This window comes from Pseudophryne corroboree, chromosome 9 (genome assembly GCF_028390025.1).
Source record: "Pseudophryne corroboree isolate aPseCor3 chromosome 9, aPseCor3.hap2, whole genome shotgun sequence".
Classification (NCBI taxonomy): domain Eukaryota; kingdom Metazoa; phylum Chordata; class Amphibia; order Anura; family Myobatrachidae; genus Pseudophryne; species Pseudophryne corroboree.
In genome coordinates, this window is record NC_086452.1 from 178,230,932 (window position 1) to 178,251,105 (window position 20,174).

Genomic DNA, 20,174 nt, shown 5'->3' on the forward strand with positions numbered 1-20,174 from the left:
TCCCATAGAGAGGAGCCAGCGGCTAGACGGAGCAGCAGCAGCGATCTGGAAGCAGGAGCCGGGCAGTGGTAAGTATTTTTCTCTAACGTCCTAGTGGATGCTGGGGACTCCGTAAGGACCATGGGGAATAGACGGGCTCCACAGGAGACTGGGCACTCTAAAGAAAGCTTTAGTACTACCTGGTGTGCACTGGCTCCTCCCTCTATGTCCCTCCTCCAGACCTCAGTTAGAATCTGTGCCCGGCCAGAGCTGGGTGCCTTTAGTGGGCTCTCCTGAGCTTACTAAGAAAGAAAGTATTTTAGTTGGGTTTTTTTTTTTCAGAGAGCTTCTGCTGGCAGCAGACTCTCTGCTATGTGGGACTGAGGGGAGAGAAGCAAACCTACTAACTGCGGCTAGGTAGCGCTTCTTATGCTACTGGACACCATTAGCTCCAGAGGGATCGAACACAGGTACCTAACCTTGATCGTCCGTTCCGGGAGCTGCGCCGCCGTCCCCCTCGCAGCGCCAGAAGTACAGAAGCAGCAGAAGCATGAAGACATCGAAATCGGCGGCAGAAGACTCCTGTCTTCACTTAAGGTAGTGTACAGCACTGCAGCTGTGCGCCATTGCTCCCACAGCACACCCGCACACTCTGGTCATTGTAGGGTGCAGGGCGCAGGAGGGGGGGCGCCCTGGGCAGCAATTAAGATACCTTTTGGCAAAATTATACATATATACAGTCAGGCACTGTATATATGTACGAGCCCCCACCATTAATTTTACACAGAAACAGGACAGAAGCCCGCCGCTGAGGGGGCGGGACCTTCTTCCTCAGCACTCACCAGCGCCATTTTCTCTCCACAGATCCGCTGAGAGAAGCTCTCCCCTGCACGGTAGAAGAGGGTAAAAAGAGAGGGGGGCACATAAATTTGGTGCAAAAACAATATATACAGCAGCTACTGGGTTAACACTAAGTTACTGTGTGATTCCTGGGTCATATAGCGCTGGGGTGTGTGCTGGCATACTCTCTCTCTGTCTCTCCAAAGGGCCTTGTGGGGGAACTGTCTTCAAATAGAGCATCCCCTGTGTGTGTGGTGTGTCGGTACGTGTGTGTCGACATGTCTGAGGTAAAGAGGAGATAGAGCGAATATGTGTGTGAGAGGGTGTCTCCGTCGACAACGCTGACACCTGTTTGGATATGTGTAAGTGCTAAGGTGAATTTATTGCACAAAAGATTAGGGAACAGACAGGAAATCTACCCATGTCTGTCCCTATGGCACAGAGCCCTGCAGAGTCTCACAATGCTCACCATCCAAAATAATAAACACTGATATCGACACGGAGTTTGACTCCAGTGTCGACTACGATAATGCAAAGTTACAGCCAGAATGGCAGAAAAGTATTAAATATATGATTATTGTAATAAAAGATGATTTGCATATCACTGATGACTCATCTGTCCCTGACACAAGGGTACACATGTTAAGGGGAAGAAAGCTGAGGTAAATTTCCCTCCTCTCATGAGGAAAAAGAGTGGGAATCTCCAGACAAGAGACTGCAGCTTCCCACAAAGTATTCTCAGGCAGTATCCTTTCCCCACGAGGGCCAGGATGTGATGGGAATCTTCCGCCAGGGTGTAACGTTTGCCCAGAAGGTAGCCCTAGCTATTCTCAGGGATCCTGCAGATAGCGTGCACATTTTGGTACACTACTCAGGCCGGCGATTGTGTTGGCATGGGTTTATAGCGCTGTACAGGGGCGGAACTGTGGGAGGCAGTGGAGTCGGCTGCCGCCGGGCTCCTGACCACAAGGGGGCGCATCTCCTCCACTGTCTCCCGCAGCCTGAGAACTGCGCTGCTATTGTGGACGGAGGAGCAGTCACTGACACGGAAGCTGCCTCCTGTAGGGAGAGATGGCACTGGCTGCAGCTAGGGGGAGCTCCAGAGCACAGCTCCTCTTCTAGCCAGCCGAGGGAAGCTCTCTGCTCCGTCAGCCTGATGATGAAAGCCAAAGGTAGACACTGTGTGGGGGGTAGGGGAGAGGTGTATTTGGGGGGAAGCACTGTGTTTTGTGTGTGCTTGTTTTTAAGTGAGGTGTGTGTGTGTTTTTAATGAAAGTTGTGCATTCAAGTAAAAGGCATGTGTGTGAGTGATGTGTGTGTAAGTGAGAGACATGTGTATGTAAGTGAGAGGCATGTATGTGTGTGTAAGTGGGAGGCATGTGTATGTAAGAGAGACTTGTGTGTGTAAGTGAAAGAGACGTGTGTGTGTGTGTTTAAGTGAATGAGGCGTTTGTGTTTTTTTTATATATATATCTAGTGTTCACGCTAGGTGTCTGCACCTTTTTTTAGACAGATGAATCCCACCCTGCCCGTTTTTGTGCGCCCTACCAACCCGCCGTTTTCTGCCTGCCGTACCCCGCCACGCCGCCAGACCCAGCCGTGCGCCGCCGGACCCGGTAAGCACATGAGAGTCCCCCTGGGCTAAATTAACCTTGTAAGTATTTTGCAGCTGTAAACTTCAATCTCAGTGCTCTCTACCTGGTGCAGTGTGCCTCAGTGCTCTCTACCTGGTGCAGTGTGCCTCAGTGCTCTCTACCTGGTGCAGTGTGCCTCAGTGCTCTCTACCTGGTGCAGTGTGTCTCAGTGCTCTCTACCTGGTGCAGTGTGCCTCAGTGCTCTCTACCTGGTGCAGTGTGCCTCAGTGCTCTCTACCTGGTGCAGTGTGTCTCAGTGCTCTCTACCTGGTGCAGTGTGCCTCAGTGCTCTCTACCTGGTGCAGTGTGTCTCAGTGCTCTCTACCTGGTGCAGTGTGTCTCAGTGCTCTCTACCTGGTGCAGTGTGCCTCAGTGCTCTCTACCTGGTGCAGTGTGCCTCAGTGCTCTCTACCTGGTGCAGTGTGCCTCAGTGCTCTCTACCTGGTGCAGTGTGTCTCAGTGCTCTCTACCTGGTGCAGTGTGCCTCAGTGCTCTCTACCTGGTGCAGTGTGCCTCAGTGCTCTCTACCTGGTGCAGTGTGTCTCAGTGCTCTCTACCTGGTGCAGTGTGCCTCAGTGCTCTCTACCTGGTGCAGTGTGTCTCAGTGCTCTCTACCTGGTGCAGTGTGTCTCAGTGCTCTCTACCTGGTGCAGTGTGCCTCAGTGCTCTCTACCTGGTGCAGTGTGCCTCAGTGCTCTCTACCTGGTGCAGTGTGCCTCAGTGCTCTCTACCTGGTGCAGTGTGCCTCAGTGCTCTCTACCTGGTGTAGTGTGCCTCAGTGCTCTCTACCTGGTGCAGTGTGCCTCAGTGCTCTCTACCTGGTGCAATGTGTATAACGTGCTCTATCTGTCGCAGTGTGTAGGAGGTTCTATCTGGTGCAATGTGTATTAGGTGCACCACCGTGTTGTAATAAAGTGTTTGGCCCCTATTATGAAACAACGCCGCTAGATTTTTGGAGCGCGCCTTCGGCGCGCACTGTCCATGTTTTGGCCCATAGGTATGGGAGCACCAAGCATTATAGTATGTACCTAAGTTTGCCCATCCCTCCCCGTGATCAGCACCCTGCCGTAAAAAAAATCCTACAGTGAACACTAATTATATCGGCACACCACTGCGCCAAAGCATCTCCATCGAGACCTGCTGGCGGGTGAGGGAGCACTGTAGGTGTACTATAATGGTATGCTGGTGTCTGTTTTATTGTAATAACTGACTTGGTGTGCGTCCACTTTGTATGTGTATCTATATTACTACTGGGAAAGGTACCTGAGCACGCTGCTACTGTTCACCCTTAGTGCCGGATAGCTACATATGGTATGTGTGTGTATGTGTATATGTAGGGGGGCACCAACATTTATCATGCCTCCGGGCGACTGGGACGAACTTACGCCACTGGCGCTGTAGTAGCGTGGACAGGTACCTTATCAGCAGAGATTGAGACCCTAGTATACATATAGATATGTATAGGTATATATAGATAAAGATGCTGTCTTCAGAGATATGTATATATATAAGACATGCCCAAGGAGACATGGGTATAATGGGTCCTAGAGTCAAAGCTTTGTCGATTTCTGCTTGACATGTCCTGTAGAATATGCAATGGACAGATGATGCCGACTTAAGAGGCATATGGAAGGCTGAGGATTGTGTGAAGGGTTCTCGGACCTGGTCTCCACAGCTATAGTTGGTAATTCTGATATTTTGCCTTATATTCCTGCACAGCCTAGGAAAGCACGGCATTATCAAATGCAGCCTTTCGAATAAAGAAACAAGAAAGTCCGAGGTGCGTCCTTTCTTGCCAGAGGCAGGGGCAGAGAAAAGAAGCTGCACAACACAGCTAGTTCCCAGGAACAGAAGTCCTCCCCGGCCTCTACAAAAATCCACCGCATGTCGCTGGAGCTCCACAGGCGGAGCTAGGCCCGGTGGGGGCACGCTTTCGTAAGTTCAGCCACAAGTGGGTTCACTCCCTATTAGATCCCTGGGCAATAGATGTTGTGTCTCCGGGATACAAGCTGGATTTGGAGAAGATACCTTCTCACTGACGGCCCTGCCGGCTTCCCCCTGCGAGAGGGTAACAGGGTTAACTGCAATTCACAAGTTGTATTTTCAACAGGTGGTGGTCAAGGTTCCCTTCCTTCAACAAGGACGGAGTTATTATTCCACCAGGTTGTAGTCCCGAAACAGGAAGGTTCGGTCAGACCCATATTGAATTTAAAATCCCTGAACATATACCTGGAAAGGTTCAAGTGCAAGATGAAATCGCTAAGAGCGGTCATTGCAAGCCTAAAAAGGGTGAGATTTTATGGTGTCTCGGGGCAAAAGGGATGCATACCTTCGTGTCCCCATTTATCCACCTAATCAGGCGGTACGGAATTGTCATTACCAATTTCTGACGTGGCCGGTTGGTCTCTCCACGGCCCTGAGAGTTTTCACCAAAGTGATGGCGGAAATTATGGTGCTCCTGCAGAAGCAAGGTGTCACTCTTATCACGTTCTTGGTCGATCTCCTCATAAGAGTGAGATTGAGAGAGCAGTTGCGGAACAGCGTATCACTTTCTCTGGAAGTGTAACGGCAACACAGCTGAATTCTATGTATTCCAGTGTCGCAGTTGGTTCCTACAGCTCATCTGACTCTTCTAGGCATGATCCTAGACACAGACCAGAAAAGGGGTTTATCTCCCGATAGAGAGAGCTCTGGAGCTCGTGACACTGGTCAGGAATCTATTGAAACCAAAACAGGTGTCAGTGCATCACTGCACTCGAGTCCTGGGAAGGATGGTGGCATCGTACGAGGCCATTCCCTTTGGCAGGTTCCATGAGAGGACCTTCCGATGGGACGTACGGGACAAGTGGTCCGGATCACATCTTCAGATGCATCGGTTAATCACCCTATCCCCCAGGGCCAGGGTGTCTCTCCTGTGGTGGCTGCAGAGTGCTCACCTTCTCAAAGGTCACAGTTTCGGCACTCAGGAATGGGTCCTGGTGACCACGGATACAAGCCTCCGAGGGTGGGGGGCCGTCACACAAGGAAAACAATTTCCAAGGGCTAAGGTCAAGTCAGGAGACTTGCCTTCACAGAAATATCCTGGAATTGAGGGCCATATGCATCGCCCTAAGTCAAGTGGAGACCCTGCTTCGCGACCAACCGGTTCTGATTCAGTCAGACAATATCACCGCAGTGGCTCATGTAAACCACCATGGCGGCACAAGGAGCAGGGTGGCGATGGAAGAAGCCACCATAATTCTTCGCTGGGCGGAGAATCATGTAAGCGCACTGTCAGCAGTGTTCATTCCGGGAGTGGACAACTGAGAAGCAGACTTCCTCAGCAGGCACGACCTCCACCCGGGAGAGTGGGGACTTCATCAAGAAGTCTTCGCGCAGATTGCAGGTCGGTGGGAACTGCCACAGGTGGACATGATGGCATCCCCCTCAACAAAAAGCTACAGAGGTATTGCGCCAGGTCAAGAGACTCTCAGGCGATAGCTTTAGATGCACTGGTGACACCGTGGATGTTCCAGTCGGTTTATGTGTTTCCTCTTCTTCCTTTCTTACCCAAGGTGCTGAAAATCGTAAGAAAAAGAGGAGTGAGAACAATACTCATTGTTCCGGATTGGCCAAGAAGGACTTGGTACCCGGACTGCAAGAAATGCTCACAGAGGACCCATGGCCTCTGCCTCTCAGACAGGACCTGTTGCAACAAGGGCCCTGTCTGTTCCAAGACTTACCGCAGCTGCGTTTGACGGCATGGCGGTTGAACGCCGGATCCTAGTGGAAAAAGGCATTCTGGATGAAGTTATTCCTATGCTGATAAAGGCGAGGAAGGACTGACAGCAAAGCATTATCACCGTATATGGCGAAAATATGTTGCTTGGTGTGAGGCCAGGAAGGCCCCTACAGAGGAATTCCAGCTGGGTCGATTCCTACACTTCCTACAGTCAGGAGTGACTATGGGCCTAAAATTAGGGTCCATAAAGGTCCAGATTTCGGTCCTATCCATTTTCTTTCAAAAAGAACTGGCTTCACTGCCGGAGGTTCAAACGTTTGTTAAGGGAGTGCTGCATATTCAGCCCCCTTTTGTGCCACTAGTGGCACCTTGGGATCTTAACGTGGTGTTGAGTTTCCTGAAATCCCACTGGTTTGAGCCAATTAAAACCGTGGAGCTAAAGTATCTCACGTGGAAAGTGGTCATGCTGTTGGCCTTAGCTTCGGCTAGGCATGTGTCAGAATTGGCGGCTTTGTCATGTAAAAGCCCCTATCTGGTCTTCCATATGGACAGGGCAGAATTGCGGACTCGTCCGCAATTTCAGCCAAAGGTGGTGTCATCTTTTCATTTGAACCAACCTATTGTGGTGCCTGCAGCTACTCGTGACTTGGAGGATTCCAAGTTGCTTGACCTAGTCCGGGCTTTGAAGATTTATGTAACCAGAACGGCTGGAGTCAGGAAGACTGACTCGCTGTTTATCCTGTATGCATCCAACAAGCTGGGTGCTCCTGCTTCAAAGCAAACTATTGCTCGCTGGATCTGTAACACGATTCAGCAGCCTCATTCTGCGGCTGGGTTGCCGCATCCAAAATCAGTGAAAGCCCATCCCACGAGGAAGGTGGGCTCTTCTTGGGCGGCTGCCCAAGGGGTCTCGGCATTACAGCTTTGCCGAGCTGCTACTTGGTCGGGTTCAAACACATTTGCAAAATTCTACAAGTTTGATACCCTGGCTGAGGAGGACCTTGTGTTTGCCCATCCGGTGCTGCAGAGTCATCCGCACTCTCCTGCCCCTTTGGAGGCTTTGGTATAATCCCCATGGTCCTTACGGAGTCCCCAGCATCCACTAGGACGTTAGAGAAAATAAGATTTTACTAACTGGTAAATCTATTTCTCGTAGTCCGTAGTGGATGCTGGGCGCCCGTCCCAAGGGGTAACTCCAAGTTGATTGCAGCAGGAATTCTGTTAGCAATTGGGCAAAACCATGTGCACTGCAGGGGAGGCAGATATAACATGTGCAGAGAGAGTTAGATTTGGGTGTGGTGTATTCGATCTGCAATCTAATTTGCAGTGTAAAAATAAAGCAGCCAGTATTTACCCTGAACAGAAATAAAATAACCCACCCAAATCTAACTCTCTCTGCACATGTTATATCTGCCACACCTGCAGTGCACATGGTTTTGCCCAACTGCTAAAAAATGTCCTGCTGCGATCAACTTGGAATTACCCCCGAAGTGCGGACTTCTTCTGCAATACTTGTATATAGTTATTGCTTAACTAAGGGTTATTTTATGGTTGCGTCAGGTTTATCTGATGCTCTGTTGTTGTTCATACTGTTAACTGGGTAAGTTTATCACAAGTTATACGGTGTAATTGGTGTGGCTGGTATGAGTCTTATCCTGGATTCCAAAAATCCTTTCCTTGTAATGTCAGCTCTTCCGGGCACAGTTTCCTTAACTGAGGTCTGGAGGAGGGGCATAGAGGGAGGAGCCAGTGCACACCAGATAGCACTAAATCTTTCTTTAAAGTGCCCAGTCTCCTGCGGAGCCCGTCTATTCCCCATGGTCCTTACGGAGCCCCCAGCATCCACTACGGACTACGAGAAATAGATTTACCGGTGACTAAAATCTTATTTTTTTTATTTGTGTGTGTGTGTGTGTGTGTGTGTGTGTGTGTGCGCACAACTACTGGGGACAAAAACGAGGCACAACTACTGGGGGCAAAGAAACGGGGCACAATTACTGGGGGCAAAGAAAGAGGGCGCACAACTACTTGGGGCAAAAAAATAGGGCAAAGAAAGAGGGGGCACAACTACTGGGGGCAAAGAAACGGGGCACAACTACTGGGTGCAAAGCAACGGGGGGCACAGCAACAGGGGGTACAACTACTGGGGGCAAATCAACTGGGGGGCACAACTACTTGGGGCAAATCTGGGGGCACAGCTACTGGGAGAATAATTGTGGCCACGCCCCTCCCCTATTTTATTTGCACGCACAAACTGTTTTAGCGCGGGGAGGGGGGGGGGGCGCCACAAGGTGTAGAACCAGCCCTGGTGAGAACCACTAAATGAGCTGTATCTGCATACAACGTCAGGTGAGTGACGAGAATGGTGCATCTTATGAAGGTAATTACAGTACATTTTTTTTGTACACGTGAATGGACAAAATGTATAGTATTAAACAAAATGAAAGAATTATGACAAGATAAAACAAGATAAATAAACACGTTGCCCAGGTGTGGATTTATCCTCTAGCAGAGGGAATCGAAAAAAATATTTAAACAATGCTGGATCGTATCCCAAGTGGAACGTGGGAGCCACGGGTGTTTGTAGAATGCAGGATGCCCGGTATAACCTACATAGGCTCCTATTGCTTTTACCAGGTGAGGTCAAGTCTAGTGTCTGGTGTTGTCTGTTCTGGAAGGTGCAGGCAAGATGGGCCAATGCGCTTCTAGACCTCCAGGGTCTCTTCTTCAAGGCATGTGCTTACCTGTCTGCATGGTGTCCTTTTATTGTGAACTGTGTTTGAAAGGGAGGTGGTTGTGCTTGTTTCCACCCACTTCCGGGTTGGAGGTTGGAAATTATGTGATTTGGCAATCGCATTATTTTACTTTTATTCCCCATCTATACTGGAAGTTGGAGAGTGGCAATCAATACTATGTGTCCGTAGTGGCAGGAATGTATCAAAGAAGAACAGGTGTGAACAGTAGCAGATCTTGCTACGGGAAAGCAGGATTTTTGCCCAGGGCGCCGCCTTCCGGTGGGCGCCACCGCTGTGGCAAGATCCTTTACTGGTGCCGCCTGGTGCTTTGTAGATGCCAGTGCTGTGCAGTGCGCGATGAAGTAATCGCGCACTGCACTGCGTTGTGGGAGCGGCACATAGACGCTAGAGGTCTTAATTGACCTCTAGTTGTTAGGCGCCGGGGTCCGCTCGTCGGTGCGGCCCGGCGCCTAGCAACCAGGGACGCCGTGCGCGTACAGCCGCCGGCTCCCTGGCAACGCTAGACGCCGGGCGCACGGAGCCGCTCTGACCTTAGCAACGGGGACGCCACGTTCGGCCGCGTTCCCCGTTGCTGGGTCTGTTCTAATTATATTTTGGTGTGCTGGCCGTGCAGCATGCAAGCTGCACGGCATTACCTGAGATTACCTTGTCTGGATCCTGATTGGAGGGTTCCTGAATAAAGGCACTCTCAGGACTTCTTACAGACGCCGGTGATAGCTTCCTGTTTGCCTGTGTCAGCTACAGAGAGTTTCCAGTCCTGCTCAATCCGGTTGTTCCTGTCCTCAGTGATCCTGTACTCGGAAGTTTGTCATCTATTCCTGGAGTCTGACCGAGCACCTTTAACATCCTGTGGTGTTCGTGAGTCGCGGCGCAGCCGTGTGTTGCGGCTTGTCCGCTTACTGTTTATTATTTAGTTTATTTGTGTTCTGGAGCTTTTGCGGAGGATTCCGCTCCCACAGATCCACTCTGGTATCCAGCGGTGCTGGATAGGAGTAACGGATCAGTGGATCTTTGGTTGTCCTTTTCCCTGGCGGCTAGTCCGCACATACCTTTGGTTTAAGTTAGTTAGCTTGTAACCCCTGGCCTGGTTGCTTAGTCAGAGGGCCCCTTGTTATCACCCTGTCTCGGATTTCCCTTTGTCTCCCATTAAGACCTGCGGGGGCATCGGGGTTGGGCAGACATAATCCGCCCTTCGAACGCGGCTGCCATGGGCTCAAGCAACCATAGTCTCGCAGGGGATTTCTGATAACACGGGCGAGACAACGGAGTTAGGGCGCCAGGGGTTACTAGGCTCTCCTGCTCCCACAACCAGCATATCTTCCCAGTACTCAGACCTCTGTCATAAGATCCCCTCTGGTCTGGAGTACGGGAATCATAACATTATCACCGGCCAGACAAAAGAAAAAAAAAAAATTTAAATTAACAGGAGTTAATCTTTTTTTTCACTTATTCAGTTGGGAGATTTTGTCGGCCTCATGAATCCCGCCGGTGTTGGGCCAAATCCTGGCCAGCTTCTAGTTAGTCAGATTCAAGAACTTACTCAGATGGTTCAGGATCTGTCCCTCCGGGTGAGGTCACAGGAAGATCTGTTACGGACTTCCCCGAGGGTCATCCCTGAACCAAAAATGCATCTGCCTGACCGTTTTTCTGGGGATAGAAAACAGTTTTTTAATTTTAAAGAGTCTTGTAAACTTTATTTTCGTTTAAGACCAGTCTCCTCAGGTACGGAGGCTCAGCGGGTTGGAATTATTATTTCTCTGCTTCAGGGGGATCCTCAGACCTGGGCTTTTGGTTTAAAGACAGACGATCCGGCCTTATCGTCTGTAGACGCCTTTTTAAAATCTTTAGGGCTATTGTATGACGACCCTGATAGAGAGGCGTCCGCTGAGAGTCAGTTGCGTGCTCTTAGACAGGGTAGGAATCCCGCAGAGAGTTATTGTACGGAGTTTCGCCGTTGGTCGAACGACTGTGGATGGAATGACCCAGCCCTACGCAGTCAGTTTCGCCTCGGCTTATCTGAATCTATAAAAGACAGTCTCCTTCAGTATCCCGCTCCTGAGACTCTCGATAAACTCATGGAGCTCTCTATTAAGATAGATCGTCGGCTCAGAGAGCGGAGGGCTGAAAAAGGGGCATCTGTCGGGTCTACTCCTTGTGTTCTTTCCATTCCTGTAGACATGGAGGAGCCTATGCAGATAGGTCTTTCCAAATTGTCTCCTGAAGAAAGAACCAGGAGGCAAAATTCTGGTCTTTGTTTATACTGTGGAGGTAAGGGACATTTTGCCCGTAGTTGTCCGAACAAGTCGGGAAACTTCCTGACCAAGTGAGTTGTGAGGGGGTTCACTTTGGTCTGCAGCTTATCTCCTCAAATAATTCACTGTTAGTTCCTGCTAAAGTTTCCTTTGGCAGCCTCAGTTCCTCGGTCTCTGCTTTTGTGGACAGTGGAGCTGCAGGGAACTTTATGGATTTAACATGGGCCAAGGCCTTAGGTATTCCTCAGTTAACCTTGGGTAGGTGTGTCACCATGCATGGTTTAGATGGGAGTCCCTTGTCCAATGGGGTTATTTCTCTATGCACACCTCCTGTTTTACTCTCGGTAGGAGCTCTGCATTCTGAAAAGATTGAGTTTTTCCTTACCCATTGTCCAGCAGTTCCTGTGGTTCTGGGTCACCCTTGGCTGGCCTTTCATAATCCCATCATTGATTGGCAGTCGGGGGAGATCTTACAATGGGGTACCATCTGTAATAAAGAATGTATTACGCTTCCTATCCGAGTAGCTGCCGCCGTTCCCGCACCCATTCCTGGGGAATACCAGGATTTTGTTGATGTATTTTCCAAGGACAATGCGGATATTCTGCCTCCCCATAGGCCTTATGATTGTGCCATTGAGCTAATTCCTGGTGCCACGTTGCCTAAAGGAAGGTTATATGCATTGTCTGGTCCTGAAACTGTGGCCATGAATGAGTATGTGAAAGAAAGCCTTGGGAAAGGATTTATCAGGCCATCTAAATCCCCTTTAAGTGCAGGTTTCTTCTTCGTAGAGAAGAAGGATGGTTCACTCAGACCCTGCATTGACTTTAGAGCTTTGAATAAAATCTCAGTAAAGAATACTTACCCTCTGCCGCTGATCTCTGTCCTCTTTGATCAGCTACGTTCGGCTGTGATTTTTTTCCAAGATTGACCTGAGAGGAGCATATAACCTCATCAGAATCAAGTCAGGGGATGAGTGGAAAACGGCATTCAGTACTCAGTCAGGCCACTATGAGTATCTGGTTATGCCATTTGGCCTGTCTAACGCTCCGGCAGTTTTCCAGGATCTCATTAACGATGTGCTCCGTGAATTTCTTGGAAGATTCGTTGTAGTCTACTTAGACGATATTTTGATATATTCTGACTCTGTAGAACAACATGTTACCCAGGTGCGTCAGGTTCTAAAGAAATTACGTGAAAATCACCTATATGCCAAGCTGGAGAAGTGTGAATTTCATGTCACGGAGGTATCCTTTTTAGGGTACATTATTTCCCCTCGGGGATTCCGTATGGAACCAAAGAAGCTCCAAGCCATCCTTAGTTGGGCGCAACCCACCAACTTAAAAGCAATTCAGCGCTTTTTAGGGTTTGCGAACTACTATAGAAGATTTATTCACTCTTTCTCTGACCTAGTTGCTCCCATTGTGGCACTGACTAAGAAGGGAGCAGATCCTACCAATTGGTCACGTGAAGCTGAGTTATCTTTTCAGGCCTTGAAACAAGCCTTTGTCTCAGCCCCTGTCCTTAGACATCCCAACCCAGAATTGCCTTTCATTGTTGAGGTTGATGCCTCGGAGGTTGGAGTAGGGGCTATCCTTTCTCAGAAGGATCCGGATTCCCTTGAATTACATCCTTGTGCCTTTATGTCCAGGAAATTCTCATCTGCAGAATCCAACTACGATGTTGGTAACCGGGAATTGCTGGCTATTAAATGGGCTTTCGAGGAGTGGAGGCATTGGCTTGAAGGAGCGACTCATACCATTTCAGTTTTGACTGATCACAAAAATCTTCAATACATTGAATCAGCTAAACGACTGAATGCCCGGCAGGCTCGTTGGGCTTTATTTTTTACTCGTTTCAAATTCATTATCACCTTCAGGCCAGGTTCCAAGAATACTAAGGCAGATGCCCTGTCACGCAGTTTTCTTCCAGTTCAAGACAACAGTCCTGTTACTCCCATAGTTCCGTCTTCAGTCATTCGGGCAGGCCTCACACAGGATATATTTACCCAGTTAAAGCTGCTTCAACATCAAGCTCCTGGAAATACTCCTGCTGGTCGTCTTTTTGTCCCTGAGTTTTTGAGAGCAACTGTTTTGACGGAGTTTCATGATAGCAAAGTTGCCGGGCATCCGGGAATCGCTAAGACTTTGGAATTAGTCTCCCGCTCAGTATGGTGGCCTGGTCTTTCCAAAGACATTAAAGAGTTTGTTTTTTCGTGTCAGGTCTGTGCACAGCATAAAGTTCCCCGTTCTTTGCCTATAGGTCAACTTATGCCCTTGAATGTTCCTCTTAGGCCATGGTCGCATATCTCCATGGATTTTGTGGTGGACCTCCCTCTGTCAGCCGGATGCCGAGTCATATGGGTGGTAGTGGACCGTTTTAGCAAAATGGCCCATTTCATTGCTCTTCCCCGATTGCCATCTGCCCAGGGATTGGCAGTCTTGTTCCTCCGCCATGTTTTCAGACTCCATGGCTTACCCACTGATATTGTTTCTGATCGGGGTCCACAATTCATTGCACAATTTTGGAAGTCTTTTTGTGCTTCGTTAAAGATGAAATTATCTTTAACGTCCGGCTATCATCCCCAATCCAATGGGCAGACTGAGCGAGTTAACCAATCTCTAAAACAATATTTGCGTTTGTACTCGGCCAAACTCCAAAATGACTGGTCTGAGTTTCTTCCATTGGCGGAGTTTGCTTATAATAATGCCTGTCATTCCTCCACCAATGTGTCTCCATTTTTTGCAGTTTTTGGTTTTCACCCCAGAGCTAATTCATTTTTTCAACATTCCTCTGTCTCCTCTCTGGCCCTGACCTCTCATCTTAAACTTATTTGGAGAAAAGTGCACCTGGCTCTCAGAAAAGCAGCATTCCGGGAAAAAAAATTTTCTGACAGGCTCCGGCGGCCGTGCACTTTTAAAGTAGGATACAGGGTGTGGTTGTCGACTCGCAACATTAAACTTCGACAAACCTCAGCCAGATTGGGTCCTAGATTTATTGGACCATTTCACATTATCAAAAAAGTCAATCCAGTTGCTTTCCGGTTACGTTTACCAAAAACTTTGCGGATCGGAAATACCTTCCATTGCTCATTGCTGAAACCATATGTTTCGTCTAGTAGATTTCCTCGTAAAATATCTCAGGGGAGATCACCAATAAATGTACAGGGTCAGCAGGAGTTCTTGGTGGAGAAGGTTCTCGATTCCAAGTTGTCCCGGGGTCGGCTTTATTTTTTGGTACATTGGAGAGGTTATGGGCCAGAGGAAAGGTCTTGGGTCCTGGATGAGGATCTTCATGCCCCGAGGCTCAAAAGGGCATTTTTTCGAGAATTTCCTCAGAAACCTGGCTTTAGGGGTTCCTTGACCCCTCCTCAAGGGGGGGGTACTGTTAGGCGCCGGGGTCCGCTCGTCGGTGCGGCCCGGCGCCTAGCAACCAGGGACGCCGTGCGCGTACAGCCGCCGGCTCCCTGGCAACGCTAGACGCCGGGCGCACGGAGCCGCTCTGACCTTAGCAACGGGGACGCCACGTTCGGCCGCGTTCCCCGTTGCTGGGTCTGTTCTAATTATATTTTGGTGTGCTGGCCGTGCAGCATGCAAGCTGCACGGCATTACCTGAGATTACCTTGTCTGGATCCTGATTGGAGGGTTCCTGAATAAAGGCACTCTCAGGACTTCTTACAGACGCCGGTGATAGCTTCCTGTTTGCCTGTGTCAGCTACAGAGAGTTTCCAGTCCTGCTCAATCCGGTTGTTCCTGTCCTCAGTGATCCTGTACTCGGAAGTTTGTCATCTATTCCTGGAGTCTGACCGAGCACCTTTAACATCCTGTGGTGTTCGTGAGTCGCGGCGCAGCCGTGTGTTGCGGCTTGTCCGCTTACTGTTTATTATTTAGTTTATTTGTGTTCTGGAGCTTTTGCGGAGGATTCCGCTCCCACAGATCCACTCTGGTATCCAGCGGTGCTGGATAGGAGTAACGGATCAGTGGATCTTTGGTTGTCCTTTTCCCTGGCGGCTAGTCCGCACATACCTTTGGTTTAAGTTAGTTAGCTTGTAACCCCTGGCCTGGTTGCTTAGTCAGAGGGCCCCTTGTTATCACCCTGTCTCGGATTTCCCTTTGTCTCCCATTAAGACCTGCGGGGGCATCGGGGTTGGGCAGACATAATCCGCCCTTCGAACGCGGCTGCCATGGGCTCAAGCAACCATAGTCTCGCAGGGGATTTCTGATAACACGGGCGAGACAACGGAGTTAGGGCGCCAGGGGTTACTAGGCTCTCCTGCTCCCACAACCAGCATATCTTCCCAGTACTCAGACCTCTGTCATAAGATCCCCTCTGGTCTGGAGTATGGGAATCATAACACTAGTGTCTATGCGGTGCTATGGGAGAGATGTCATGACGTCTCTCCAATAGATCCGAGGAGCGGCGCCGGCAGCGGGAGATGGAGAGCAGCAGCAGTCGGGAAGCAGGAGCTGGGATTGTGAGTATTAATTTTTTTGTAAGCGTTGCAACTAGAGGGCACAACTCTACAGGGAGCACAGTACTGGGGGGCAATACTACTGGGGGCACAACTCTACAGGGGGCACAGTACTGGAGGCACAACTACTGAGGGCACACCTACAGGGGGTATAACTGACCACGCCCTTCTCCATGAAGCCACGCCCCTATTTTTCACCATGGGTGCTACAAGGTCTAGATCCTGCCCTGGGTGTGAATTCTGTTAAGTGCCGGTGTTCTCCGAACAATGGGGGTAATTCCAAGTTAATCGCAGCAGGATTTCTGTTAGCAATTGGGCAAAACCATGTGCACTGCAGGGGGGGGGGGGGCAGATATAACATGTGCAGAGAGAGTTAGATTTGGGTGGGTTATTTTGTTTCTGTGAAGGGTAAATACTGGCTGCTTTATTTTTACACTGCAATTTAGATTGCAGATTGAACACACCCCACCCAAATCTAACTCTCCCTGCACATGTTATATCTGCCGCCCCTGCAGTGCATGTGGTTTTGCTTAATTGCTAACAGAAATCCTGCTGTGATCAACTTGGAATTACCCCCAATGAACGTAAGTACTACGGTGGTGGTTTTGTTGTTGATATCTGTCTTCCATTTCAGTCGTTTGCGGCAGACATCTTTATGGAGACCTGTGAACTAATAGTCACTATATACACTTACTTGAAGTTATTATGAAGTATATACATCTGTTTCTAATGTTAAGAAATGATATTCAATACTAAAGATCAAAGTGGTACTTAATGTAGAGAACTAATAAATAAATAAGATTACAATTACATATTAAAAAAAAAAAATCTGAAAATTGAACCTGGGTCCCTCTGTATATTAAACGGGTGCTTCAAACCACCAAGCTATTTAATCTACTGAGGAAGTAGAGTATGTCTTTGCAACCTAATGTTTAAATTGAATCCATTGTTATGAATTAACAAATTAAAAAGATGAGCTCTGTCTGAGGATCCATCCCAGGTCCTTATGACTAACACTCTGGTGTCTTAACCAGCCTACTGAGGCAATATGTTTCTGGAACTTAATGTTGAAGTTGAATTTTTATATTTGAATGATTTTGTAGCAAAGATATATGTTTTGTTGTATTATTTTATTTGTATAAATAGAGATTCACTGAGTAGTTTCTCAATTATGCCATTGAAAGTGTTATGGTAAACTCTTGATAAATAATACTCTTTAGTAAATGTCGACCTCCCTCCCGCTCCTTACTTCAAAAACTCTTCAATTCTGATTGACTCACTCGCGGCCAACCAAGCTTAATGGAGAAAAAGTGAGTGCACATTCCGGACGGCCAGAGCCGGCCCTAGGCATAGGCAAACTAGGCAAATGCCTAGGGCATTTTGGTATGCCTAGGGGCATAAGCAGCTTTTGCTGATTAAAATGATATGCAGCATGCCTATATTCTGTGTGTAACTGCGGCTGTATCTGCATACAAAATGCTACGTTACAGCCACAGTCACACACAGAATATGCAAAAGTGGCATTAAGTGTGTCATTATGTGTATAAGGGCACTTATAATGTGTGGCATATGCAAAAGGGACATTATGTGTGTCATGTGTGTATGTGATCAACCAGTCTCCCTACGGTAATGGTAGGTTTGAAGTTTTCTTTCCTTCCTCTTGGCAGCCCCCCGAGTATTAAGTACCTAGGGGTTCAATTAAAATCCCGTCAGTCAAAATACCGACAAGGTCAAAATCCTGACATGGTCCAAATACGACATTTATAATACAGACAAGGTCAAAATACCAGGATATAGAAAGGAGGTAAAATCCCCAGTGGTATGCCAATCCCACTCTCCTGGCGCTGTTAATATACTTATATATGTAAAAAGATTTTTTGTAGAAATACAACTAGTAAAAGTAAACAGCAGCGTATGTTTTGAGACTTGGTTAGGGTCTCTAGCATGAACAAAATGAGAAATATCTAAAAAAACATTGCGCTTATAGAATATGTAAAAATAAATTTTTCAATACAGCAATAAAAATTAGGTTTGAAAAAATGGCTGTGAAGTTGTCAGAAATGAGGTCGGGAGACTGTTTATAGACAATAAAATACCTTTTATGTTATACCAAATGATCCACCGTGTGGAATGTAAGAATAAAACATATATAACATTTTATGAAAGCATCAAATGGTTAATATATGTAGAACATTCCAGAGTACATAGATGACTATTATAACAACTCTAATGGATATGCTATAATATAATTAAAATAGATACTAAAGTGTCCTTTATAGAGACAATGTGTATCAATAGTTGCAATCCTTTGCACGATCCACACAGGTAAATCTATTGGCTTAAATGCCGGCGTCCCGGCCACGATAATTAGTTCAAAGTGAGCTGGAGATAGTATCTTTACCGCCTGTAGCTTTCACAAATGTGAATGAAGTCGTCCCTCCTTTTCCGGTGGTGAGGCTATCACCGCCCCGGGCGTGATGTAACGTGTGTCCGTAAAACGGATGAAAGTCGAGGGACTCACCGATCACTCCCGCTGAATTGTTACTGCCGTCTTCCCTCTCCCGGTGGTGAGGCCGTCACCGCCCCGGGTGATGTGCTTGGAGGGTTCGTGAATGTAGCCCGCAAGAATCCTGCTGTCAGTATGCTGTAGCGTGATGGTGTTCAGCTGACGAGCTGATAGGCGGGTGAATGGCCAGCGGGAATGCAGGAAGGTGCTTTTTGGTGGTATTACGGCAGCGGGATCTCTGTAAATAATTTCTAAAAGCCAAGTATGTCTTGTCACGGTGGACCGGTGCACTACTAATTGTCCAGTATAGCGTCAACGCGTTTCATCCCACAATGCGTTGGGACTTCCTCAAGACTACCATTTAGTTAAGATTTTCCTCTTTTATAGCTAGCAGTGATCGCTAGTTAATTAATTGATTACAGCTGTTTGCAACAGATTGGTTTTTTTTACACACACAAGTCTCTGGGCTTCCATATAAATAGGTATCTATCCTTTATTTATTTCAAGATGCTTATAAAAATATTATACTGATAATAAAAATAAATATATAAAATAAAATAAGTAGAATAAATGAAATAAAATACATTTAACAAAAAGGTCTCCCAACCTTATGACTCTATTTAATAGGGTTTACAAGAAGCGCTTATAGCTTTAGTATATCTCAGCTGAACGAAGTTTCAGGCAATCAGGTATAGAAGCCTAATAGAGGCTGCCAGAAATCTCTTTTTGTATAAAGGATCTATGTCGACATCCACACCAAGAAAACAATTAAAAACTTGTGTTGACTGTTGACCTGTCAACATTTTTAAATGTCGGTATTTTGGCCTTGTTGGTATTTTAAATGTCGGGAGTTTGACCTTGCCTGTATTTTGACCGTTGGCCAATTGTTGTAGGTATTTTGACCGTCGGGATTTTGATTATAGGTGTTTCATACTAAACGCACTCCGATAACTTCCTACACCTTGTGTCTCAGTAGAGTTCTAGAGTGATCTACACTGAGCTTCCCGTCTGCCTTGTGCTCGCGTTATTAACATTGTATATTAATCTTGATGAAAAGTATGATTTATGAGATTTAAGATATATTTAATATATTCTAAGTTAATTAACTAAATATGAAATTATAAATACCTGTGTGGGAAGTGTAAATACTACAACATTCATAATGAATAAATAAATATAAAATGGTAAAATATTTTAATTGATTGAATTAAGTGTACATAATAATGACATGGCAGCAAGTAGAATGTTAAGTGGTATTTAATGTAAGTTCAGCTTATTTCTGCTCTTTCCCTTCAGCACCTGGCTACCACTGCTTGTAAGGCAAAGAATGAATGGTTACTGAATAGCAAGAGTCCAACAACACAAGACTTTGTGGATCAGAAGCTACAGCTGGAAAGCTCAATGCAGCCCATATTCACAAAGCTGAACACACCACGGAAGAGGAATAGAATATAAAATACTCAGGGGCAGATGTATTAAACCTGGAGAAGTGATAAAGCAGTGATAAATGCAAGGTGATAACGCACCAGCCAATCAGCTCCAATATGTAAATTGACTTAGGAGCTGATTGGCTGGTGCGTTATCCCCTTGCACTTATCACTGCTTTATCACTTCTCTAGGCTTAATACATCTGCCCCTCAAAGCGCTATGCTGCCTCTCTCTGTAGTCATGTGTCTTTTCTCCCACAGCAGCAACAAGGATTATTTAGTCATCAAATAAAATGATGTTTTACTTTACAGTCAAATATTGTACATTGAAGTAGTTACAGAGCAAATACTATAGCAATGTTACCTAATCTTTACTAAATGTTACCACTGCAGTTCACCAAAGGATTCCCATACTGCGGTGTTCTGATGTATCAGGGACCTCTTCCAAAGGCCCCCGGAAGGAGCACATTTATCTGGTGGTAGGCTTTGCATAAATCTTCCTGATAGCTTAGAAAAAAGAACCAGTGCATTGTACACTGAGAGGTGGAAATTAGAATACTTTCCCTTCTTGAGCGTTTAGAATGTAAATG

General features: G+C 47.2%; 1 long non-coding RNA gene across 1 annotated transcript; it reads left to right on the plus strand.

Moving 5' to 3' along the window:
- The first annotated feature begins 1,736 nt into the window (after positions 1-1,736).
- Positions 1,737-19,645, plus strand: LOC134956858 (uncharacterized). The gene is made up of 3 exons (XR_010186239.1): positions 1,737-1,991; positions 2,329-2,435; positions 19,454-19,645. It is a non-coding gene; the product is annotated as an uncharacterized LOC134956858 (long non-coding RNA).
- Positions 19,646-20,174: the final 529 nt, after the last annotated feature.